The sequence below is a fragment of the Balaenoptera ricei genome, chromosome 4 (genome assembly GCF_028023285.1).
Source record: "Balaenoptera ricei isolate mBalRic1 chromosome 4, mBalRic1.hap2, whole genome shotgun sequence".
NCBI lineage: Eukaryota > Metazoa > Chordata > Mammalia > Artiodactyla > Balaenopteridae > Balaenoptera > Balaenoptera ricei.
This window is the reverse complement of record NC_082642.1, coordinates 100,468,627-100,496,312: the sequence shown is the minus strand read 5'-3', so window position 1 is coordinate 100,496,312 and position 27,686 is coordinate 100,468,627. Positions and strand designations below refer to the sequence as shown.

Sequence of the window (27,686 nt, the reverse complement as noted above, 5' to 3'; positions counted from 1 at the left end):
GCTGTACATGGTGGGAATCAGTGAACCCCAAAGAAACAAAATAAAAAATAATGGAAGGCCATGAAACTTACATGATTTACAAGGGAAGTGTAAACTTAATGAACAGCCTCTGAAGACTAGAGGAGCCAGGAAAGTCACTTCTGGATGAATATTTGGACAAGACAGTAACACGGAAAGGACTGATGTTCTCTGATCAAATGGGAATTACTAATAAGAATGGAATGAGAAATAAGACAAATGGAATTTTTTACTGTGTTTGATTTCTTTACTGCATAACCTGCAATGAGGGGACAATGTCCCTGTGTATACCAATATAGACGGGATGCTTAAAAAATGCTTTGTAATGATGGCAATAGCAATAAGGATGATATATTTTTAAAAGCCAAAGTTAGATTTCATGGACAAGATAAATTAAAATTAGAACCCAGGTTGGCAGGCATTGGGGCAGGGTATTCTGTGACACAAAAGCTTTTCTTAAATAGGACTCTAAGGATTTAGTTGTTTGAAAAATATTTCATGTAGGCAACACAAAAACAAAGAGTTGGTTTACTGCAAAGATGCCTGCAGATGTATGGCTTTTTGCCTTGTACCTGGGCATGGACCTGCCTCTCAACTTCCATGAGCACGAAATTAGGTTAAAAACTAAAAACAAAGATACTGCCAGGGAAATTGAGATGGAAATATAACATCACGCCAGAGAGAATAAACCATTGAGACAAAATGAACAAAACCAACTGAGATGGGACAAGCAAACTTAACACAAGTCAAGGAAGCTGTGTGTAGTGTTAAAATAAAAATACTACTAAACAGAACCAAACTTGCTATTCACAGGAATTCATGGGGATAGCAAGTGAAGAATTTTTCTCAGAATCTATGTAGATGACTCCTGTGAGATTATTCCAAACATGCGGAATTTTTTCAGAATTGCCTTTGTTTCCAAATGAAATTTTAAGACATTTCATGAAACAAATGAGCCTTTATCAGAAATAACCCTTTAAATGACTAAAAATAAAAGGCTAGCCTACTTAGGAAAAGAAAACTCAAGTCAGGCACAAATGTTGAGGTAACAGTGATTTAGGGAGACATAGTAGGAAACATTTTCATTAAAGCCCGATATCTTCCCTTCTTGAGAAGAAATTGCTCCACTCTGCTGAAAACCTAAACCAATATTCAAGGAATATTCATTTGAAATCTCCATTTAGGAAAAAAAAAAACCCACATTCATTCTCATTCCAACACGAACTATGTGAACTTTTAAAATCATCTTAAAAAGAAAAACATCACTCTTTCTTCTAATTTAGCGTTTTTGCATTTTCCAATAGTCGACATCTGGAAAATAACAACATGCAGGAGGACAATGTCATAGTGAATATAGTCACCAGGTCAATATGATAATTTAATGTATAACTTTAAAATCAAGCTTTCTTCCTTTCATGCTACTGTTCTATAATTAACTTCTTTATTTTGCCATGATTAAAATATCTTTTCATCAAATTTGATATAAATGCATTAGATATGGTAAACATATTTCTGGCTTAAAATGACAACAATGCAAGTTATATGATAAAGACTATATAATTGTCCCATTGTTATTTTGATAAAATCTCTTTTTAGGTGATATCATTTCACATTAGGCTTTTTGTGCTGCTTAATATTATAATTAATAATTCATATTTTTGTCTTCCCCCTCTCACTCTGACAACTTTTATTTTTAATCGGTGGGCCTGTGCAAAGTTGGCTTGTTATTTATTTATAACGTAAAGTGACATGGGAATTGAATATGTGAAATAAGATAGAGAGATCTTCTTTCATGCGACAAAAATTTCTTAGTAATAGGGATGTTTCTTGCTTACCCTAATGGACTCAAGGATTTTGGAGAGGTTAGATCTGATGGCACCAGTACCTCATATGACAACATAGGATAAATATATTAAATGGAACTGTTCATTTCTGTTTTAAAATTCATTTTAATTTTGTGAAGACAGCTGGGCACAAGCATAAAAAGAGGACAAAAAATACCAAAACTCATAAAAGATCCCCTATTTTGATAGATCTTTAAGTGCAAATTAGGTAAAAATTCTGACCAAACAGATCTATTTGTATTTTCTTTCCTAAATGCTAAAACATGCAAATTTAATAGGAACAAACAGAAAATTTCAAAGATATGGAGTTTCCATTGACACAAAAAGTTCTGTCTGTAGGGCTTTATAGAGCATTAAATAACCCCTTCAGTTCTGCCCATAACCAGAAACCACATAATCTGAAGGCTAGAGCATTGAATGGCTGTGACAGAAAATTCAGAGTGTGGTCTCAAGGACATCAGCTACCAAATCACCGAGGTTGAGAAAAATGAAGAATCACAGGCCCACCCAAGAATTACAGTGGAATCAGAATCTGTAGGGATATGGGTCTAGAATCTGCACTTGAAGTCAGCTCCTGAAGTAGAATTAAGTTTGAGAACAGGGACTTGCCATAAGAACAGTCTTATGGCAAGTCCCTGTATCTCACCACAGTTCCCCATTGTCAGACATGCTCTCTTAATTCATCCTTTGTGTCGAACATTAGAGAACTCACAAGATATAACACATTTGATCAAGCAATATGCTTCGCGAAAGATTCTACTGTCTCAAATTTCTTCTGTTAATTTAAAAACCATAGTCTACTGTCACTGCCCTACATAAGCCAGCCCCTTATCTCTGGCTCTACCTTTGTTGTCAACCTGTGCAGATTTTCAGCCTTTGACATCATTCAGTTGGTCTCCAACATTTGGAACAGGCAATCTTTTCCTAAAAATTTGGTCCCAATTCCCATTTAAAACTTGACGATTAACAGACTATATTTGTGTATAACATTGAATACTTCAAAATAATTTTATGACACATTGTTTTGACCATTATTCAAATGTAGGAGGTTGTGGAGGGTAGATGTTGAGCCAGATGAGGGAACTGATACACAGGGAGGTTAAATCCTTTAACTAAGGTTGACCCATTAAGTGGTAAAGTATGAACTAGAGCATAGGTATTCTAACATTATACCACACTGCCTTTCAACCTTCTTCCTGAGCAAACCTTTCCCTGCCTTTAAGGAATATGCCATTTCATGGGCTCTGTATCTTTGAGATATTTTCATCTATACTTATGTGTACATGGTATTTATCTTTCAAAAATGGACTATGGAAAACCTAATTTTACTGTGTTAGTATAGGATTATGCAATCTGGGGTGGTCCAGTTTAAAATGGCAATAATAATGATGCTAATGCCAGTCTTGTGAGGTACTACTTCTGACCCCGTAATAGCTACATTTTTAAAAACTTATCATTTTGAATTTTCATAATTCATTTTAAGGTTTGGTGCTACTGTAGATATGAGAAAGAAAAAATAACTGCTGTCATGTTGAAAATGTATCCAAAAAAAATCACTAATAGCCATGACTACTACTTGGTTAGCTGTATCTCAGTATTTGAATGTAACCATGGGAAGTGATGTTCTAGAATCTCATTAATAATAACTCCATATAATGAAAGGAACTAGAAGCTATTAGCATAGGTGTAACGTTAACAAACTGGTGAATTTTCAAGAGAGCTCTATCAGACCAGATTATTTGAAAAAATGTGCCTCCCCCAAGCATATATCAAAATCTTCATATTTAAGTTTTTAGAGAAGAATGCCAATAGACCTGTTTGTTAAACACTTTACTTAAATGGCATGATAGAGTCTTTCAGAAATGGGAGTTGATTTAGATTTCAGGAGTTTTGATCCCCAGAGGTTAGGGCAGGGGGATGGCCAGAGGAAGAGGAGGGCAGGTGAAGGGTATGGGTGGGGGTGTAGAGGTGGAGGGAGGTGCCCACTTGCGTGAATTTAAGCACCCTGAATTTAATGAAGAAAAATGTCATTATTCTGTGTTTATGTAGCATTCTGTGAAACAAGTACTGTTCTCTATAACTGGAGTTTACCTATCATAACACCCTTTGAGAATCTTTTTAAACATCAAAATGTATTTTTCCAAATAAAAACTTCCATGATTTAGCTTTATTAAAATCTAAATGAATGTTTCCATTGACTTGTCCAGAAAAGGGGTCTGAGTACAGTTTAGAGAACAACCTTTTTAATGATGATGGGTAGCAATGTCTCCCTTCTATCAGAGAGCAGGCTGTAGAAACACAAAGCAATAGATGTACACCTAGATAAAAATAATACTGTAGAGTCCAACTGGTATCTGTGAGGACAGGCTGAGATGGACTCCTTGGCTTCCTTCTGTCCAAAAATTTTCTGTTTCCCTATTGCCTATGGTTACCACCATGGAACATGTTAAAATCTCAGTAGGGACTCTGTTTCAACTTTTCCTTTCAAAACACAGTGAAAAAGCTTAATGGAAAAAAAATGTCCTTCCTATCTCCATGCCAGGCACAGTGTAAGATCCACAAACTTAAAAGCCAGGCAAATAGTCTTTTATGTGCCCCAAAGCTCAGCAAGTGACCTAGTGCTACAAAAATTCCCAAATAGGCATGTGACCTGACTAATGTGTGCTGTGAGATGAGTCAAGGAAAATGGAACCATCTGTACTTTTATTGGACAGTCAAATAATTCCTCTCTGTCTGTCCAAAAACATAATTTGTATACTTTAAGGGAGATACAAGGGGAGTTTTTTCAAAAGGGCTCTAATTTTTAAAATTGATGGTATAAAATATGATCTAGTAAACATAGGTAGAGATAAGCAAATGTGCTTAGAAAACCATGACTGTCCTCAGAAATTGTTACTACTCATCTGTGTACTAAGACATTTTTAAGAGTCACAGGAGGAAATCTGGGAAAATGAAGGGACCAACAAGATGGCATAATCTTCAAGAAGTGGGATGTGGGCACCCTTCTTCCCCTGCGATGAAAGCTACCAATGACTGAGAGTAGGTGATGGCAGAAAAATAGCAATCAACTCTAGGGCCATGTTAGTTTTTGTATGTTTACAAAGCTTTGCCGTTCGTTTTTTAAACCTAGATGTCAACCATGCACCATACCTCCATTAACCTATATGGGAATTTCAGTGGATTTGTTCAATTTTACAAGTTTTCAGTCTTGATGGGAAAAAGGAGGACAGAGTAGTGATAGCTGTTAAAATACAGTAATAAAGGTTGAGTCTGTCAAAGACAGCACCTTACAAAATATGTATATTTAGGAAGTGAAAAGGCAAGATGGAACTGAGCAGGATACTGTGGATAAGGTGACAGACAAGTATCTACAGAGAATCCTAAGATATTTGTCTTCCATTTCATAAAGTGCCCCCCTCACTTCACAGATAAGGAAACCAAAGCATAATATAATAACAGCAGCTAACGTAATACATCCGTACCATGAGCCAGGAACTATGTCAAATATTTAAATGTATCATCTCATTTAACTCCCGTAAATATCTGACAAGGCAAGTATTATTATTTGCATTTTACCGATGAGAAAACTAAAGCTGACAGAGATTAAATAACTTGATCAAGTTTCACAGGAACTAAATAGAAGAGCCAATATATGAACTAAGATCTGTCTGATTTCAAAATCCAGGTTCTTAACCAGGAGGTCAGTAGATCTCAACCCAGATTCCACATTAGAATCACCTGGGAAGCTTTTAAAACCTCCTGCTGCTCAGATCCTACCCCAGACTCTTAATCAGAATTGCTTACACATGGAACCCAGACATGGGTGTTCATTTCCAAGCTCTCCTGGGTGATTGTAACATGCAGCCTGGATTGCAGACCACTGCACTACGCTCAGTCTCTTTGCAGTGGCTTTTCCCCTGCCCCACTGTGTACTCCTTGCTACGTTCCTTCATCATGACTATCTGGAGAAGTAATATACATGTGGAAATTTTTACAAAGCATTGTCACAGCAGAATATGTTCACAAGTCCAACCAAAGAGAAGCCTGTTCATATCTGTCTACAGGCTATGATGAGTGAACACAAAGAAGACTCAAATTTATCACTCTCATCCCCAAAGGGGCAGAATAAGGCTGGCCTTATAAGCCTTTCATACCAAAGTTAATCACTAAAATTTGGAAGGTCCTCCTTTTTTTCCTTCACAAATCCAATAAGAGTAGCTACTAGACCCAAGGGGAAAAGATCCAATTACCACTCCTTTACAATGCTATTTCACTCAGGATCTCAAGACAACCGAAAGTCATTCCAAATAAAGTAGTAGAAGTAAAGAGAAAAAAATGTATGTAGTAAGAAAGTAAGATTTCAAGTCAGAAGTCCTAGGTTTTTGTCTGTACACTGCCACTTTACTGCCGTGAGTTGACCTTTGGTTTCCTTTTCTGTACTTAAGCTACATCTCCCTTAGCGCAGTGATTTTAAAAGTGTGGTCCCCACCAGCACCACCCGGGAACTTGTTAGAAAAGCAAATTATCAGTCCCTACCCCTAGACTCAGAATCAGAAACTCTGGGAGTGGGGCTTAGTAGTCTGTGTTTTTAACAAGCCCTCCACGTGATTCTGATCATTTCCAGGTGATTCTGTTGTATCTACTTCATAGGGTTGTTGTCTAAGGACAAAAGGAGATTGTGCAGAAAGTTGTTGGTTTTTATTGCTACCTGCTTAAGTCAGAAATCTCAAATTCTCTAGCAGAAATAGAGAAATAATGTTATAGCCTACATTAGTTAGATTAATAACCTCATTTCTGAATTTCACTTTGTGTAGACGAGGCACAAGTCAACCAGAGGTTATGCAATTAGCTTGGAGTCAAAGAGAAAGCAAGGAGTAGAGCTGAGAAGGAAACCCCAGAATGAACTTGATTTTAATTCAATCAAACTGTTAAGGTACCAACCACGCACTTTCATCTATAATCACAATGAACCTTTTTATAAACAAGTCTCTATCTCTCAGCTTAAAAAAATATAACAGTAGCTTTTTGGATTTTAAAATGGATTGACTTCTATAATTCTGGGCTAAAGGCAGCTCAGGAAGCAATAAGAAATCACGAGCTTTCTACAGTGAGAAGGTGCAACGCCCCAGACCTCTCTATGTGTGAAGTGCAGACAGTACTCCCCTTGCTCACCTCACATTTCTGATTATTGCAATGGTGGAAACCATGAGAAATAAAAGTACGTATCTAGTGGTTGAGTTTTCACTCTGTAATATATATATATTATATATATATAATATATATATTATACATATATATATATATATAAAATATATATATACCCACGCTTCTGTAATATTATTATTTGGATACTGTAAAACATAAACTGGATTTCAGGATATGCTTTGGAATGTTTTTTCCCCCATCCTCCTATCAGCAGCACTCTATCTTCTTACTGTAATTTATCTGATATAGCTACTAAGATGCTTGATAGTTTTACATGCAAGGGTGCAGAAAAACAAAGAGCAAGGGAATGGGTTCTTAATGAAATTCTCTGATTGTAAAAAGCACTTTGGAATGATCAGGTGGTAAATAATAATAAGAGGAAATAACCTAAAGTGCTTAGATGCCACAGCAACAGTCACTGTAGAAATGCAGAAGAGATCAGACTTGAATAGAATTTGCATTTTATGCAGCTTCTGTGTGTGTATATAGAATATACAGTTGCTAATTTTTCAATAGTGCTGGTAAAATATTGTTCAAAATCTATTCTTACTATCTTATCACTTTAAAAGGCATCATATAGAAGCACCCATGTGTCCTAGTGAAATGGAGACTGTGTGTAAAGAAGCTAGAGAAAGAGTCTCTTTCACATGAAAAAAGATCCCAAATAGAGGGAGAAAATGAAGAAGAGAAAATAGTAACATTATTATAACAGCTATGGAGACATACACAAAGATGATCTCTGAGAAACATCAGGGACAAATAACTCTGTTAATGTGTGGCAGAGGAACTACAATGAAGATATATGGTCATACACCAAAAATACAGACACGAGCTCTTTCTCTTTGCTGGGCAATTTTTATGGTGGTGGTTGTTTTTAAATGAAAACAGGGAGAGGGGAGTGAGAAGTAAGGCTTTTTTAATTGTTGTTATTGTTGCTGTTTAATTTAGCTATATCACTAACAAAAATTCCATACCAGGTACTTCCAACAGTTGCATGACCTCAGTGCTTATCATGAATTTACCTTCAATTTTCTTGTTACTTTCCCTTATTACTTGTTCATAACCCAATGCCCATTCATTAAGGTATACCAAACTTTTGTCCATGGTTACTCTACTTTTGCAGATGAAGATGAAGAGTTTGAAGAGTTGGAGATTCTCTTAGTTACAGGGAAAGATTCTGATTAGAATGCTGAGAAAGCAAAGACCTTAAAAAGACCACTAGCCAAACAATAGAGGACTGAAGATTGAACTAGCCAAAATACACAATTCCCTCCCTTCCTTTGTCCCTTTCCTTTGTGGAGCCTTTTGTCTCTAGGATCTTTTCTGTCTCTGGTCATTTAAAAAGCACATCCAGCTATACTTCAAACACCTCAAATTTCCAACTTGGAAGAAAACAAACTCTCTCAGAGAAACTAACTCTGTGTATTCACAAAATTTGCACTTATTTCTGGAATAAGAAAATGGAGAGATAATTACCAACATAAGAAAGGAATAATAATAATAATATTAGTAATAATGATATTGATACCAGTACTTTGGATTCTAGAGCATGTTTTATCACAAAGACTCACCTGTATTAAGGGAGACTCCAGGACAAGGAGTTCATTAGGCCAAAGTCAGACTCTCTGGAAAGCTGTAAATGCTCCCAGAACAGACTTTAGTAATGAACGAACACTGGGACTGTAGCATAAAAGCATCTCCCTGTCCCTTGTTCTAAATGTTAACTATTAAACCATATGTTGTTCATCCTGATTTGGTTTACTCAATTCTAGAAATGTGGATGCACTGATCAGATTGCGCTGGGCAACTGAACACTTAGTGAAGGCTTCGTGAAGACAGTGTTCTTTCTTCCCACTACCTTCCCACCTACCCGAAGGGCTTCTATTATCAGACTATCAATTCCTTGTTGCTGATGAAGGATGGAAAGTATCATCTTTTGAAGAACAAGTTCTTTCTCTCCCTGAGTTTTCTGGTTTTGGTACAGTCAACATTTTAGGTGCTTAATCTCCTCCTCATTCCACCCCTCCCAAACCATTTCCTCTTTTCTAGTTTATTCTTTTAATTAATTACAGACTTGCTTGTCTGGACACTTCATTCTAGTAGAAGTTGGCTGATTTTTTTCAACACCTTTTAGTGGAATGAAATAATAGACGAATAGAGAGGGAATTGGTCTTTAATGGTATTTTTAGGTTTCATATGTGAAATATAGAGATTTTTTTCCCTTTATTGATTTTTCCTGTATACTGTCCACTCTACAGCTTGAAATGGCTACAACAGTGTTTGAAAAATTGGTTGTTTATCATTGTTTAAACCTCTTTTTAAAACAGTTTTTGCAAGCCCCATTTTACTCTCTGTTTTAAGGAAGTTTTTGTTTGGTTTCGTTTTCTTTGTGGAGTCATGCTGGCAGAGAAAAACAGTCTAGAACATTGCTTTTAAATGTGGTATGATTGGGAATATAACCATATTGAATCTATATTCAAAATTTATTAGAGTGAGCCATGTGCAGCTAAAAGGAAAAAGAAGTCGTAAGTCTTTAATATTTTTCACAAATACGAGCAACAAGGGATGCGAATGTTAAAATTCATCAAGCACAACACGATACCCGACTGTTGGAAAGACATTTTCTCTTGTCCAAAATTCATTTGGGGGGGCAAGGAGTTGGGACATTTACATGTGGGATTTTCCTCCATATTTTTGATAATGAGTATCTGGGAATGTGTCTTGATAACTATGTGATATTATATTTGTGAAAATGATACGTTATAGGTTAGAAACAGCATGACAGGAAGTTCATTTTGAATACAACTAAGAACAGGAAATTTTCCTATGCTAACTTTCTGGAACTGTTCATTTTCACTTATATTCCCTGGACTCTATGCTTTACAGAGAAGAACAAAAGTTGAAGAACTTGGGGATAAAGAAAAAGGATGAAGATAGCCCATGGTATTCAGATTTGTAAAAAATAATGGCAATATTTATTTGTTTAAAAAACAGGATTTGGGGCTGAGTTTTGGAGTGCTTTTTTGATAAATGTACAATAAAGCCTTCTGAATCTTCAAAAAGGGAAAGAGTGAAACATCTACCCTACTTTAAATTTAGAGTGATAAATAATAGTGTAGACATACATCAAAATTGGCAACAGTCAGAATTTGAGGGAAGGAAATTGAACATTCATTGTGACTGGAGGAAGGGTGAGCATGAGAGATGCAGCCCAAGAAAAGCACTCATGATGTGTAATCCAAAACCCAGCATCATACATAAGGTTTTTATATTTTTTTTCTCAGGGGAATATTTGAAGAACGATGGTTCCAGGGTTCTTGTTATAGTTTTTCTTTTCTTTTTTTTAGCTAAAATTTCACTCTGAATTCTAGGGAAATTTCCAGAGTTCCTCTTGGAGGTTTTGACCCAAATGAAGTAAGTGGTTGTGGCAAAGAGACAAATTAAGCCAATCTACACTAACGTCCAAGTCCTTGCTCAAAGCAAAGTCTTGGGATCTGGACTGCAAACTGGCAAACTCAATGGTCCAACTGTGGAAGGGCAAATACTAAGTAGTGCCCTGGAAAATAAAGATTCTCAATCTTGGTAGGAGGGTAGTCCTACCACTGGTTTACTGTATGTGCGCACTGTAGCTAAATTATATATCTCCATTTTAAGTTACCCTGTGGAAAAGACAATGTGCTATCTGGTATACATTTTCCAAACTATAAACCATAAAGTGCTGTGTAAAAGTAAAGTGGTATTGATTAGTGCCTCATAAGAGAAATATATAGATTGATGATGAAGGATTAAAAATGCATTACGTGTGTGCTTTATAAAACTCCTAAATACTACTAGTACTACTAATAACAATTCTTCAGAAATTTGGTGGGAGAAAAAAGATCTACAGAATACATTTGCTGAGAAAAATCATCAGGTTTTAATTTTGGAGAAAAAGACTAGCAGAAGTCACAGAAGTCTTTTGATGGGAGGTCTGAAACCCCTCATCTATGAACCACCCATTTTAAGCTCCAGTTTATTCAGAGCTAATAATAACCTGTCTCCTGAAAGCAAAGGGAGCAGTAAAGAAAGTTGCCTACACTCATGTGCTTCAGACTTCTGGAGACCTAGTGAATCCATAGCCTGAGGCTCATATTTCTATAAAAAATGATAACAGTTAAATCTCATCATCACTATGTTTGCTTTGAGGAAATTGGCTATGCCCCCAATTAAATTATACTACAAACCTCCTTCCTACTACCAATAATGTAAATATATAACCAGGCACAAAAATGTGGTAAAGGAGAAAGGATGAGTTTTAAAGTCTTAGAACCTTGGGTTTGCATCCTCTTTCCACCCCTTAACAAGTCACTTAACCTCTCTAGGTCAAAGTTTTCTCATCTATTAAGTGAAGATAATGGTTCCTATCTCACCGGATTGTTTTAAGAATTAAATGTAAAATTCTTGGTGCAGAGAGGTCACTCAATAAATGGCAGCCAAATCGCTGTCTGCAGTAAAATCCAGATATAACATATTTTGCCTGGACTGTTGCTCTGTGTGGTAGGTCTGGTATCCAAGCTACAAAATCCATTAAGCCGAAATAATTTGGTCATTTTAGCAATGCATTTTAGAGATATTTTTAAATGACATTTCCCCAAAGTCAAGCTACCTTATGGTTATATGGAATTGCTGTATTTAAAAGGGAGCTTTATTCAGTTCATAAAATAGTGTATCTAGTGTTGTTCCCCAAATCTAGGATTGTAAAGACCTTCCACCAAAGAGGATAAGAGTGACATTTAGAAAAACAAGTTTTAAAAAAACTATAGTAGGAAATGAATGTAGATTATCCAGATGACAGGAAGTGCCCCAAGTCAAAGCAACACGGAGAAGAAATATGTCCTGCAGATGAAGAAGAATGGAATGACACTTTAAACACTCGAGAGAGGTGGAGTAAAGATCAATACCAAGCCCTAGAAGCCTGTAGGCTAAAAAGTGATTGAAACTCTGACTCTAAGGTGAGAGGTAAAGAAAGATTCAAGAATACGTATCAGTGGGAAGAAAAGCAGTGAGAGCAAAATTCCTAGGAACCAAGAAGCATTTAGTAATAAAATCCTTAAAAGTGGTATGCTCGCTCCAAGGTGGCGCTAGCTTCAGAAAATACAAATATTGATGGGTTAAATCAGGACTGGAGAAAATATAAAAGCAAATATGGGCAGCTCTGAGAGAAAAAAAAAAAATAGGCAGCTTGGGACTCAACTGTCATCACAATTCATTTGTGTTTCACATCCCACTGTTTGTGACATTAACAGAATTTCGAATTTAGCGATGAACTATTTTTGTATTGTGAATCTCTGCAGCCATTTTCCATATGTAGCTACCACTGAAACTAGAAATAATAGCCCTATGATCTTTAAAATACTTCCAATTAATACTATGCAAATTAGGGGTCACCTAAGACTTTCTTAAATTAATTCACTTTTTCTATCATTTGAAGTGGAGTGTTAGCCCTGTTCTTTATTTGCATTAAGTCCAAATTATTTGACTATGTTGGTAACAGATCCTTTGGTGGCTTTTGCTTTTATTGCCATTTCTCAAAAGATAAAGTTAGTTTTAGATTTTTGAATTTTATCTTCTTTAACTAAAATAAATAAAGCAAATCTTTTCATAAAGGCATTTAAATACATAAACTTTACATGTAACGCTCCTATGGTGTGACAAATATTAAGCAAGGCAATCAGGTATTAGTATTTATTATATTGGAATGTATATACCAATTTACATGAATCATATCTATATTTAGATATATAGTGGGCTTATATACATTGTACACAGTGCTTTTCTGTCTTATTATTGTTATTGCCATTGTTAATGGATATAATTTCTTGAGTATCTATTATGCCCCAAGAACTCTTCTAGGCACTATACAAACATACCGTGCAATGAGGCCATTATGCTCCATTTTCTGTTTAAGGATTTAGGCACAAGAAATAAGGTGTCCATGATCACATAATTTGTAAATGGTGGAGGTAATAACCAAATACACGGCTGTGCAACTACAAAGTCTACATTCTTTTCACTATATAGTTCTGCCTTTCATACTGAGGCAAGCCTACTATTTTAAAAACTTAATGTAATATGTTGTCAAGATTCCACACAACTGATTTTTTTCTAATATATTGTTATTCTTTTGTGTAATCTTTCTCTTAAAATCACTTACACTTCTACAGAACATCTACATTGATGTTCACATGCTTTTTCTTGTAAATTCTAAATCAATTGAAAAATTATTTAAGCATCTAATATGTAGCATTGCTAGGCTAGGTATCTTTGTTCACTATTACGTTAAAATACAGATCCTGACAATGTAGAAGTTTCTGCTTCCTGAAGGTGCCTCTTTAGGTCAATTTATATTTCTAATCATTTTCAGTCACTGATGGTACAGAACATTAGGGCTTTGGATTTAAAAGTTCCTTTTAATAAAACAACCTAGTTAACCACAAATTGTTGAAACAAAATCTGTAACATGAAGGGCATTTAAGGCAGATTTAAACATCATTTCCACTTAGAAACAGAAAATTAGTCTGCATAATGTCATTTATCTACCAAGCTAAATTATAATTTTCAGCTATAAATCCAGATTCTTAATGTGTGTCTCAAAGATGATATCTCTGACCCACCCTCAGTGGGAAGCATGTTTTGAGTTGTTTTGTCAGTAGTGACAATGGAGTTGCTTTGGACAAAATATGTTTTCGGCAAGTTTCCTTGGTAATGAAAATAACTGTAATAGTAATAATAATAACAGTAATCAGCATCATAATAATGATAGCACTTACTGAATACTTTACTATGTGCCAAGTACCGTGATTAGCACTTTACATGCATTATCCTAATCATTTCTCAAAATATCTCATGAGGTATGTACTGTTAATAATCTAGTTTAACAGGGAAGGACACTGAGACACAGAGAGGCCAAATAAGCTGCCCAAGATCACATAGACAGAGAAGAAGCAGAGCCAATGAATCTGACTTTCACACCTATATCAGGTGGGGGTGATAGCAGGTGCTATGATGTTTGTTCCGGAGAACACTCATGGTGCTCTTCTATCTACATCAGCTCCAGTTGGGGCCCAGCTGGTTTGTAAGCCCAAATCTGAAGACATCTAACAGGAGTCAAAGTTTGAGTTGCTTCTATTCATATTGCCTGCTAATTAAAATGTTCCCTTCCGAGAAGACAGTGACTGGCTGGCATAACCCTAGAACATAATACATGCTCAAAAAGTATCTTATGAATGTTAACAATGGTTTCTCAAGTGCTGAGTTAACTGGTGATTTCCACACACCCCCTTTTTTAAAAAAAATAGGTTGTCCTATTGTCTAAAATATTTTCACCATGGACACATACTATTTAGGTGATCAGGTGAAAAATCAGAAGTTTATTTTAAAAAATCCTTTTTGTTTTGCTTTACTCTGAGGTTGTTAGTCTCAGTTAAAACCTGACCCCCTCTGGGAAACCTTTCCTGTTGCCTATGCTCTGATCTATTCTAGGGCAGTACTCCTTCCTGTGTCCTTTAGAACATTATCAAAGCCACATACTATTGTTAATTGCTTGTCTTCTTTATCTTTATTCACTTGAAGATTGACCCCATAACTTATCTAGGTCTTAGACCCCTGGGTATACTGAGTGCCTAGCATTCAGTTCATTAAACAATGAAAAACAAAACCCAGGACACACACACACACACACACACACACACACACACACAGATAAGCAAAAAGATGAAAAAGAAGGATTTTGTAGTTGACTGTGCACACATTTTGGTCCTTGCAGGTGGCTTGTCTTCCCCTTACATCATGTGCAGGTCCCCATGAAAAAGGGCTTCCCACAATAAGGAGAGCCCTGAATTGACTGGTTTGTTCCCGAGAGTTCATAAATCCATCAAGAAATATATATATATTTATACATACACACACACACACACACACACACACACACATGCACACACACACACATAGATACATACACATTATGAAATAACATGAATATATTTGGAAGTCATGGAGAGTGCAGTAGGCAATGTCTCAAAACTGAAGCATATATTTATATTTATATTACTTTACATTTTACATTTAGTAATTTTATTCCCTTTCTAATCCTAATACATTATATAGCCTAATATAAATTTCATGAAAGTAGAAACTTTATTCATCACTCTATCCCTAGTTCCTAGAAGAAAGCATGGCACTAAATACGCAATAAATATATGTTAAAAAGAAGGGAAGGAAAGGAAAAAAGGATATAGAAGGTCTCACAATATTTCTCATATTGTTCTGGAAATAATAAAGGGGGAGGGTGTCTCCAGTACTTTTCCAGGAAAATATGAATCATCAATGAAATTGCAAGCTCATCCTGTCCCTCAGACCAGCTACCAAATTCCTTTATGCACAAAATGTCTCTTCTAGCCTGCTGACACCAATTTCTGGCACTCATGGGACTGGGGAGCAGGGTACTAGGCAGGAGCAGCTCAAGTTCCTCCATATTTTGCCCTACCTGACAAGTAGGGAGGATGCTGCCATAGGCTCCAGCATTTCCTATAGGTGAGCTGCCCCAGAGGGGCAGTGGAAAAGGACATACAAGTCTTCATAATGTTAGGAGCATTCACTTACACATTTCTGTCCTCCTCTCAAAAGGAATCCTGGTAACAAATCACTGACTGATGATGAGAGAAATGCAATTAGAAGTTCCCCATGATACCTCCCATTCCAGTCTTGGGGGATGCAGTCTCCTGCTGAGGGGAAGAAGGGGGAACCCACAATGGTTTCTTACGTTTTGCCACATCCGAATTGTAGCGGGGTCCTGTTATGCGAAATTTCTACCAAGTATAAACTCATACTGATATAATACAATGGAAATCTTCAGTTTACTCAAGGGAAGATTATGTGGCAATTCATACTTACTCTAGTACAGAGAAGACAATATCCTAGTAGTAATAAATTATCCTAGAATATGCATTTTTTTCAGACAATGGGCGGACTTGTTCTTTTTCATCTTTGTATCTCTAGTACCCAGACGCAACATATGACTTAGCACATAGTAGTTTTCAGTAAATGATAGCTAAAAAATTTAAGGACATCTTCCTGTAATGGTGAGATATGGCTTGAAGGGTTCAAACAAATGCAGAATGTTCTTCTAAGCTTGATCTTTCCAGTCTCATGAGCAGGCAATCATCACTTATTGTTGAATGTGCATTAGTGTTTTGGTCAGTGTTAATATAATAAGCCCTTATCAACTACGGTGTGGAAATCCTACCATTTTATGTTCATATACTAGAAATTTTATAGTCATGATCTTGAAATAGTGGTTTTCAAACTTTAGTGTACATAACTAACCTAGGTAGCTTCCTAAATTGCAGAGCCTCAGACTCTATTCTCAGAGCTTCTAATTCAGAAATTCTGGAATGGGGCCCAGGAATCTTCATTTTGACAAACATCCTAGATAACTCTGATACAGGTGGTCCTTGGACTACTTACTATGGATTGGGCTACAAAGGTAATGTGAAAAGAAATCTTTCTGCTTCACCTGTTCAATATGGAGAAAAGACTAGCTTATTCAATGAGACTTAAACCATCAAAATTACCTGTGGAAAGACCAGGCAGTTTGCTAAGACTTTTGAAAATGAACGAAGGGAGGATGCAAGGGCAAGGACCATTATATTCAAGACAGAAAGGGTCTTTTTTACAACTTCACAAAGACTGACAGTGTGCTTAAAGTAAAAGTAGGAGAAGAATGGCAGCAGTGCAGCAATGTTTCATTAACAATTTAGGGAAGCAATGTTGATTCAACAGGTTTATTTGATAAAATGTGTTTTAATGGCTATTCTAAAAGTGGAAGCCTTCTAAATCTTTGATTTACTGTTAAACTATATATGTATATATATATTTACATGAAATAATTTTTAAAATTTCCTCCTTAAATCCCTATATTCCATAATATCTTGGTCTTGCCAATGTAATTGCACTAATTGAAGCTTCCCCCTCCTCCACCCAAGAAACTTCTCCCCTGGGAGTGAAAGGAGATTACTGCAGTGTACTCCTCCAGACATGTCCCATGGAAGGTATAGCTGCTGATTCTGTCCTGACCTCTAGGTCTCTGCAGCCTATAATTATTTTCAATGGGAGTTGTCTTAGCACTGAGTTCTCTAAATATTCAGAGTCTGTCATTCTTCAAGAACTTTAGCAATGAATGATGGAAATTTTAAAATTATTCTTATGAATGTTGTAAATTGCATAACTTGTCATGGTTTTCTCTTTGACTTGACTGCATGAAAGTTTAAAGGCAAATGTATAGCACTTCACCAAATGTAGTTTTGTGTACCAACTTCACTCTTGACTCCTTTTTATATCTTTGCTCTTGTTTATTGTTTTGGGTTTTTTTTTTTTGTTTGCCTTTCTTATCTACTTTCAATTCATGTATTTCACTGTATTACTTGTTTCTTTTCCTTTGTCAGCCATTTTAATTCCCTTTTTGGAACTAGGTGGCAGAAATAAATGAGGAAAACAAAACAATACAAAAAGTGTGTGTGTGTGTGTGTGTATATTAGATATATATATATCAAACTCACCTAAAATATAAAATAAAAACTAACCTCCTAAAATAATGGAAATATTTTATAGTCTTTGGGCTAATAGATTCATTTGATTATTTGCAGGACTGCAGTTTAGGGAGGCATAAAATTAAAATACCACTATGAGAATAGCCATATGAAATTGAACATAGGTATTTTCGGCACCAGATCATTAATTCTGACATCCTTCAGTTCTGAAAGCCAACTATAGCTGTGTTAAAATCTGTGCCTTCAGTCTTTTAGACTGACTGTATAAAAAAAAAAAAAAAAATGACCAACTCCTAGGCTTAATCAATCTAACAAAGTATGCAATTCTAAAACTATTTATTATTTAAAAAATTATATATGTATGCATGTAATAATATATGCATATATTATTTACTTATATGTATTTTGCATACATATATATGTATATATCTTAGAATCTTCAACCAAACTCTTCAGTCCTTTGACTCCATTATTATTTTCTCTTAAATAATTTTCATTAAGCAACAAAGAGTGATAAGTCCTCTCAACAATGAAAGCTTATATTCAAGCTGGGTTTAGTCTATTTTCTGCATTTCTTCTGATAATGATCCAGCTAGTCTCAGACTGATTCTAGTAACAACTCAGGTTAAGTTAGAAGAACTCTAATTGGGCACTAGACATCTTAACAATGATACTCGTGTTAATTTGTCCTTATCTAAGCACCTTGGGCTGAAATATTATTGTTTGGGACCAAACATGACTTTTGTTCTTGTATTAATTTCTGGATCTCATATCCTTTCAGATACCAAAGGAATATAGTACCATGCTGGAATAATGCCAAGTTATGTTTGTTTTTTTCTTTTTCCCCCCATTATGGGCAACCAATAGTTGATTCATACTTCCATTACATCACAGCTGGATTACAGATGTGCTCTTTAGTCTGACCTCCGCATGTCTCTTGCAACTCATTTGTAGATAGTCCAGAAGCTAGCAGCTGGATTTCATTTTTGTTCCAGCAGTCACCATTTTATAATGTTTCTCCAATTCACTGTGAGTTTCACTATTGACAAGTCAATCCAAAACTCCAAAAGGCATTTAAACATAGTGAGTTAAATCAGAGAGAAAATACTACCATTAACTTGCCATAGGTTCATGTCACTCAACTACATTTTGCCACCTCTCCCCATACATCAAAAGGGTGTAATGGTACAATTCTCCCACAGAAGACTAATGAAATACTTAGCAAAAGTAAGTGGTTACAAAAAACTTTTAAAAATATAAGTGCTGTATTTTTTTTTAATCTTGCATAGAACTCTGGTTCAATTTTTGAGCCTTTCCAAGTCCTCATAATTCTGTGGTATTCATAATAAAGCAGGCAGATGGTTTAGTCTTTGAACATATGCTTTAAATGCCCCCTTTGAAAATAATGGGCCAAATTGTGCCCTCAAATAGTCACAAGAAACTTCAAGGAGGCTGCCTCTTGAAATCTGAGGACAGAATGTTATCCAGTGGGAATTAAACCTTTAAAAAATATATTTTTAAAACTTTCTTCTGAGCTCTATTCTACATAATAAGGGAAGCCACTTTTTAATAAAATAGGATATAGTAAGGAAAAATCTTAACCAGCACAATATTGCATGGTTCAAGGAACAGATAAGTAGGTAAAATATGTTTTTTATATTTATATTTTAAAATCCTGATTGTCTAAAACCTTATAAGAGTTGTCTGATTTAATTTTTGAGTGATTGCCAGACTTTCCATTTTTATTATTATTCCTATTATTATTACTATCATGTAGATGTTTTATTGTTAAAGCACTTTGCAATTATTAATTAATTTAGTTTAAATTATGTTTATGCCTTTGTTTTAAATCCATGTTATTCATAGTTATTATAATCCTAAAATGCTATTTCGCCAGCCAATTACTCTCATTTCAAAAACAGTTTGTTGTTGATGAAAGCACATTTTCACAGAATATGAAATTCATCCTCAGTGGATATATGTGTTTTGATAATATTGTTCACATAACCTAGTTGTACTTAGCAGTATACCTCTGTTTCTATATGTCAACATTTCATACATAGAATGAGCCTTCATTTCCACACTCATATTTTTATGTATTTAAATTTGCTTTTGAAAAAGTCTCTAATCTAGTCTCACTTATCTTACAACGTCCACAGAACTCAGTAGTTTGATTAATACGTCAGCTAAAAAGACCACACAATTGACAATAAGGACACTTTGGTTATTACAGAAGCCCGAAGTTTAAGGAACTATTCCAGAACTGTAACGTCCCTTTAGAAACTCTGAACAAGGACTAGCTCGGAGCTAATGTAAAACAGAGTTTACTTTGAAAAATAAATGCAATAGTTGTACCCAAATGTGTTCAGGACACTGTTAAGACAGGTCATAATTAACAATATTGAGAATAACTGAAGAGCCTTAAATCAAGCGATAATTTCATACAAATGCCCACAAATATCTGAGCAAAGTTTATAACTATTTTTTGGGGCAAAACATTAACATACTCTTCTGCTAATAAAGACACAAAGTAACTCTGAGAAAACCTCCCTCCTCATTTCTCTAACTTTCACAATAAATGCAGCACTGAAACTGAATTCTCAGTCAACGTAGAAATATGCCGAGCAGTATTCCAATAAACAACAAATTGATTTTAAAAAAAACACCAGATTAAAAATTTCCCCCTTTCTCTTGCTTCGCTTCGTTGTTTCACTTTCCATGCACACACAATCACACTTACCTGCACAAGTCTGAAACATCAGCCTATGTAATTTTTTTGAAATGTACTCTGTACCGATGCATTTTTCTGTGTTTCTTTCTAACCCTCGGGAATGTTAAGAATTTAGGAAGAGAGCCACAGCTTAAGAGAGCAATTATTTGCCAGTAAATACTCAATTTGCTTGTCCTGTGATTTTTCTTCTAACTTGCATATTCAATAATCCGTCCCTGACTGCGTCACGAGCACAAAAAGTCTTTTCTCCAAAGGAGAACACTTTCGCCAATCAACCTTCAGCCATGCCAGGGCACAGCTCGTCAGGGTGATTTGTTAGCTTTAATTAATAATTCCTCACGCTGGCCACTTTAACAAATAATGCGGTGAGACTGGGACGCTAGATGGCTATGATTCAGGCCAATAAAACTACAGTGGAAAAGAGGTGGGGAGGGGTGGGGGGGAATTCAGATGCCGTTTATAAACACCTCTAATCATACTCTTTCAGTTTACAATATAGAGGACATCTCTGCTGAATTACCACGTTATGTCCACCAATTTGTATTCAGATGGGAGCCATATGTTCCTCCACTTTATCTGCTAAGGCCTCCTCGGTGCCAACTCAGTTATCGGGCAGACAACATTTACAAAAGCGGTCTCTAGCCTCCAGATTGCAAAAGTTTACTGCAGGGTGAAGTTGGGAAATCAGACATATACGGCACTTCTCAGTGAGCCTGTGTAACGACTGAGAGACTCTACAGAGGTAAAAATTATGAGTGTCAGATTTGCTCTCATCCGCTGTCTGATACTGGGCATTTCATTTAGTCTTTCTGTTTTTTGTTTTTTTTTAAATCTCATACCTCATCTTCAAAACAGTTAACAATAATGGCTGATTTATTCATGCATTCCACAAACATTTACTGAGTCCCAACTATATGCCAAGCACTGTATTAAATGCTGAGAACTGCTTTTGAAAGTAAGACTTTTCCAGCTAACTGACACAATCCATGTATTTATTATATAACATAAGATTATGTACTTGAACAAAGCCACCAAACAGGCAGCGTGTGAATAAAACTAAGGATTCATAACATTGTATGGTCCAAACAATCAGTACTTGACAGCACACTTGAGTCCATGTGCAAAAGTGATGCTCAAAGTAAAAACAAAGAATAAGAAAAGGTAAAAAAAAAAAAAAAATTTTCTTTTCAAAGATTAGAAAGTTTCCCTCAAGGTGACTAGAACATTCAGAAATATATCAATCTATTCATAAGCAATGTTAAAAGGTTCACAAGCACTTAAGGAACATGCAAAGTTATAGGACATTTTATTCATGCCTTGATCTAATATGTGTGTGTGTGTGTGTGTGTGTGTGTGTGTGTGTGAGACTGCAAGTTCATTAATTTATTGGGTATATATTTATTAAGCACCTACTCTATCCTAGGAACTGAATAATACTATGTATCAAGAGATAAATAAAGCACTATCCTCATCTTCAAGAAGCTCACAATTTAGCCACCAGATTCAAAAAGGGAAAATCTAAACAGAAAACGATTGGGTTGGCCAAAAAGTTCATTCTGGTTTTTCAGTAACATCTTACCAAAAAACCCAAACAAACTTTTTGGTCAACCCAATATAATACACTATAATAAAGGGAATGACATAAATATGCATAGAAGTATGAGGCAGGGCTTCTAGAAGTGATGCATGGACTGTTTCTAAAGGTAGAGTAGAAATATCACTGGTAGAAGAACATTCTAGAGAGAGGCAAACCTTTGAACTTTTATTAGAATTAGATTACCATTTAGAAACTATGGTATTTAAAGCATAATAAATTCAGGTGCATAATGATAAACATTTCAGAATTTTAAAATGAATTTCTTAAGAAAAAAAGGCTCCCTAAACTGTGATATCTTGACATCACCAGAAAAGTAAGCGGTATCTCCAGAGTGTTTCAGTTGTCTTAGACAAATAGGAAGCATTCACAACACATACTGACTTTTTGTTTTTCTCCAGTCCATTCATCTTCTTTCACTATGTACATACTTGTACAGCTTCTGTTTTCATTATACCATAAGATAAATCATATCTGCATGACCAATAAAGGAAGGAGAAAATCTATATCCATTTATTGGTCACACGTATAACTCTAGCCAGAGAGTACAGGCTATACAGTACTAAGGGTGAAAATGTTGAGGAAAAGAAATGATACCCCAATACCAAAAAAAAAGCTCTTTTAGAGCTAGGAAATGCTCCTGAAGATTGTGTAGAGTTCTTAACGACATTAAACATTTTGTTTTATATTAAACTCAATAGTGAGGCAGCTGGCAGAATACTGCATTTACCATAAATCATTAACCACTAGCCAGTTTGAAGAACTGATACAATTTATTAATTTATTCAACAGACGTGTATTGAGCTCCTGACATGTACCAAGCACCTACTAGTTATGGTTTGATTTTTATTTCTGTAATACTCATATATAATAAGTTTACAATTTGTTGAGTGCTTACTATATGCTAGGAACTGATCTAAGAACTTTACATATATTACCTCACTTAATTCTCACAATATTACAAAGTAGGTACTATTACCATCTCCATTTAATAGATTATGAAACTCACAAGTGGTGAATCTGGATATGCACTATGTGGATTCATTCTAAACAATGAGACCAGTGCCATTAACACCCACCAAAAATCAGTCCCATTACTTTATAGTTACCTAGTCACATATAATATTTATGTTATTATTTTTAATCTAGCAAAATTAAGGTAGTTTTGAGGTTAATTTGAGAATTGAGCTAAACTTCTATATTTAACGAGACGCATGTCTCATAAAATAAGACTGGAAAATAGCATTTATGGTATCAACAGGCTAGCACTTGGGACAAACCGGCAACTAGCTTGAGTTGGGCATGTTTTAGATAATAAAAACTAGCACCACAGAACCACATGCTATGGCAGCCCCCTTCTCCCTTATTAAAACTTCACAAACTCTTAGAAGGTAATTCAGAATCTTCTACACCTTTAGAAGCAGAATGAGACAGTGGTTTAAAAAGTGAGAGGAAGACCTTGAGTCAGAAAGGCTTAGGTTTGAATCCTTGCTTGGACACTTATTAGCTGTGTGCCCTCCGTCAAATTAATTAGGTTCTCTGAGGCTCAATTCTTTTATCTCTAAAATGGTTTGTTGTGAAAATTAAAGGAGGTAATGTAGTAGGGTACAAAGCATAGAAATTAGCCCAGAATAGATGCACAATATATGGCATTTGAAGCATTCAGAGTTAAAGCTTATTACATACAACTAAAATTTACTGTTTCTGAGCCAAATGATACATGTAATATGTAAGCCTGCCTTAGACAATAAATGTAAATAAGTCTTAGCTAAAGCAAATCGGACTTGGTAGTCTGGTAGAATTTCCTTTGAGAATGTTAATAATATAGTTGAAATGGTTGTGTTTAAGAAAACAGAGCTGACCCACAAAATAGAGAGAGATGGCACAAGAATTTACCAGTTAATAATAGAAGAAATCTTAATTTTCCAAGTGATTAATACAATGTTACATTTCATTTAGTGGAGACGTAAAAGCTTATTTGGGACTCACTGCGGAAGCCAGCACTCAGTACAGTCATAGGCTCTCCTCAGACAACCCGATGCTGCTAAGTTTGCTAACTACCAGCTAACTACCAGCATTCTCCAACTCCAGGCACCCTGATGCCCTTTCCACATACTTTCTTCTCACCTGACCTTGATTTAGACCAGCCATCTCCAGTTCTTGATCTAAAGTATAGAGCAAATATTAGTGGAACACATATTTACTGATGGTGATAAAGCTAGTTGTAGGTGAAATGGGGGTATTTCTTCATGGAGGGGGTCACTGGAGGGGGTTCACAAAGGCTCTTCTTATTTACTTGAATGTGTATGTAAGGCTTCTCCTTTGAGGATTCCTTTGGGATAAGGAACTTCCTGGACCCTCCATTATTGGTTCTTATTCGATGGCCTCTACCTGACATCAGGAGACGGGGAAACCAGCAGACCAATTAATAAGCATAGGGATTTTCTGAGCCACAGTAGCCTGAGTGGGATCTCCTGGGCAGTCAGAGCTTTCTAGAATCTGCTTATTTCTCAGTTAGAAACCCTAATTGGTAGAAAGAAGAAGTATGGAAGACTAATTCATGTACTCTTTCCCAGGGATACCTAGATTGGTAACAATGACTTAGTAAAATTTTGGCCAGGTTTAGTCTGCCTTTCCTTATTAACTACCTGATTCTCCAGCCTTATTTAGGGAAATTTAATCTTCTGGTTAAAAATGATGACAAGCAGACATTAGAACAGAAACAGTTCAAAGTTGATGCTATTTTTTTTATAACATTTTCTCAAATAAATTCCATGTATTTTACAGTTTCCAAACTTATGCATTTTTACATATGTACATAAATACCTAATACCTAAATATTTCACTAAGTGATAACTGGATAATGATGGAGGGGAAAGGTGATTTAATTCCAGTTTCAAATTTAGAATTCTGTCTAAACAAGAATTTTAGAAATATTCATAAATTGTTAAGTGGTGATCAATATATTTGACTGTACTAGGTTGAGATTAAAACCTTAAATTTCTCAAAAGGTCCTTGTCCCTTGAGGCATTACTTTTTCAGTGAAAGTCTCCAACGTTTACAAATGTGAAAATTGGGATTCCCCGAAGGAGAAAAATATTTCTTGTCAGAAAACTAGTCATGGCTAGTTCACACAGTGAAGGAGTCCAAGACCTTGTCAGCTTTCCTGTGACCTTGCTATGTGATTTGCTACAAGTCATTTAATATCCCCTTATGTCTCAGTTTTCTGTCTCCTTATCTATGATACCTAAATGATATTATCAAGATAATGTGGAGAAAATACTTCTATCGTCTCATAGAGCATATGCTAAATTCCTAAATTTCAGAGTATCCAATGATACTACCAGTATCAAATGGGTAGAATGACACCAACGCCCTGTATAATCTTAAATAACATATTTAGTACCTCAGCTTTTCACTTTTTCAGCTATAAAATGGGTATTGTCATGTTTACATTTTTGTTCAAATACTGTATTAGAATAGAGAGACTATTGCATAATCTATTAAAACTTTTCAACAAAAATTTCATACAGTTTAAAAAATATGACCAATACAATCAAGTTGCCAAAGCTGATTTTCAAATATTGATATATTAGAGGAATTGATCTTAAAATATCAAGGCATAAGATGAAGTAAATATTTCTAAGCATATTCAGATATTTATGAAGGGAGACTATTTCTAAGTCTATTTTTATGGTGGCTCTAAGACCCTGGTAATGAGAAAGCCAAATCAGGGAAAGTGATTTTTAGCAGACTGTTGAATGATATATAAAATAAAATGTATTCACTAATGGGTTGGCAGAAATGTTATACATGAGCTTTTGGAACCAGAACTGCTTAAGTAGCTTTTCATATTTGGCAAAGCCGTGTTCCTGAAGTGTCCCCTCCCAACCTCCTCCCACCTCTCATTTTTTTGTCCTATAGTGCCAGGTGGGAGTAATGAAAAAAGGGAGGGGCAAAACAAACAGAGACAGTCACTGTGCCAGGAGCCACTCCAAAGATCAAAGAGCCAATTTGGCTGTGGCTGCCAAAACTGGAACCACGGTGGGTGGCTCATCAGCATGGTACCCTGAGAACCACATGGGCCACTCCTGGTAGGTCAGCACCTGTGGGCACAGGCCCCTCATCCAGCCAGGAAGGACTACCTGCTAAGAACTAAATGTGCACATTTCCTTACCCACTCACAGCATTTGACTTCAACACAGTTCTGCACTACCATTATGTTCGTTGAATGATCTCAGTGTGATAGACACTATACAAAAGGGTAAGTCTGTTCTACTCAGATTTCACACCTTACAGAATTCTAAGGAGAACTCTGATTTTCCTATACTAATGGGTAAACTCCTGGGTAACTAGTAGACAGGATAATACAATTTCTAATATTTTAATCAGATATATTGCTTTAACTTTCATATCTGTCATGAGAAAATAATACATTAATACCCCTATTACCCAGCCTTCTCATATTCACCTATAACTATACCTCGATTTAACATGGTCATGAACCCAGAAAAGAGAAAATAGAGTCCTTGAGAAACTAAAAAAAATGCCATAAAGTACACATGATTGTCCAAACTAATCTTTATTCATCAGTGAGACTTTAACTTGGAACCTATGTATTCTTCCTTACTACATAGTAGTATTAGTTATCTGGGCCCTCCATTCATGTTAGATGGAAAGATGAGATACTTCCAGAAGAAAGCACAATGGGAACTTTAAGAAATAATCATTCTGTGTCTCAGAATGAAGAGGAAGAAAGGAGTAGGGGAGAGATGAAATATCCAAGGCTGAGAACTATGTACAGTTTGCAAACATATGTATAATTGTGTCCTACATAAATCAGTGTGGCAGAGCTCTACACAAAAAAAATATTTATATTTGTTATGGGATGAATTATATCCCCTCAAAATTCATATGTTGAAGTTCTAACCAATAACTCAGAATGTGACTTTATTTGGAAATAGGGTCATTGCAGATACAATTAGTTAAGATGAGGTCATACTGGAGTAGAATGGACCCCAATCCAATATGATTGGTGTCTTTATAAAAAGGGGGATTTTGGACACACACATGCACATGGGGAGAATGCTATCTGAAGATGATGACAGAAATTAGAGAGATACTTCTACAGGCCAAAGAACACCAAAGATTGCCAGCAAACAATCAGAAGTTAGGAAAGAAAGATGGTACAGATTTCTTCTCACAACCCTCAGGAGAAACCAACCCTGCTGATTCTACCTGCCAGAACTCTGACACTGTACATTTCTGTTGTTTAAGGCATCCTGTTTATGGTACTTTGTTACAGTAGCCCTAGGAAACTAATACAGTAATGATGATCACAGAATCATTATGTAAAGATTAACTCATGTTTGCAACACTTTGTTTAAGAAGGTTGAAAAATATAAGATTCACTTCAGGAAAAGTGTCATTGATATGCTTTAAATAAATAAACCATTCGATGTCTGAGTGATATCTAGATGACCAATATACATGAAACATACAGTTTTCAATTTTTGCTAATGCAATGAGATATTGCCACCTTTACTGAAAAGATAAAGTGATATATACTCTACAGAAGACATCAAAGAGTCCCCAACCTCTAAGAAAAGCATTTTGACTAGCAAGGCAGATAAATTTGAATTTATTTTTGCTTATTTGTTTAAAATACATACATAGCCTAATGAGGTTGGCATGGTTACCAAAAGAAA

General features: G+C 35.6%; 1 protein-coding gene across 16 annotated transcripts in view; it reads right to left on the bottom strand.

Moving 5' to 3' along the window:
* ZBTB20 (zinc finger and BTB domain containing 20) overlaps nucleotides 1–27,686 on the bottom strand; it is a 784,241-nt gene that overhangs the window by 393,206 nt on the left and 363,349 nt on the right. For 2 of the 16 annotated variants that reach the window (XM_059921086.1, XM_059921094.1), the window contains exon 1: nucleotides 20,394–20,685. The exons of the other annotated variants lie outside the window; for them this stretch is intronic. The gene's annotated coding sequence lies outside the window, so the exon portion shown is untranslated. Of the gene's footprint in view, nucleotides 1–20,393; nucleotides 20,686–27,686 lie in introns of those variants that run through there. 16 annotated transcript variants of the gene reach the window in all.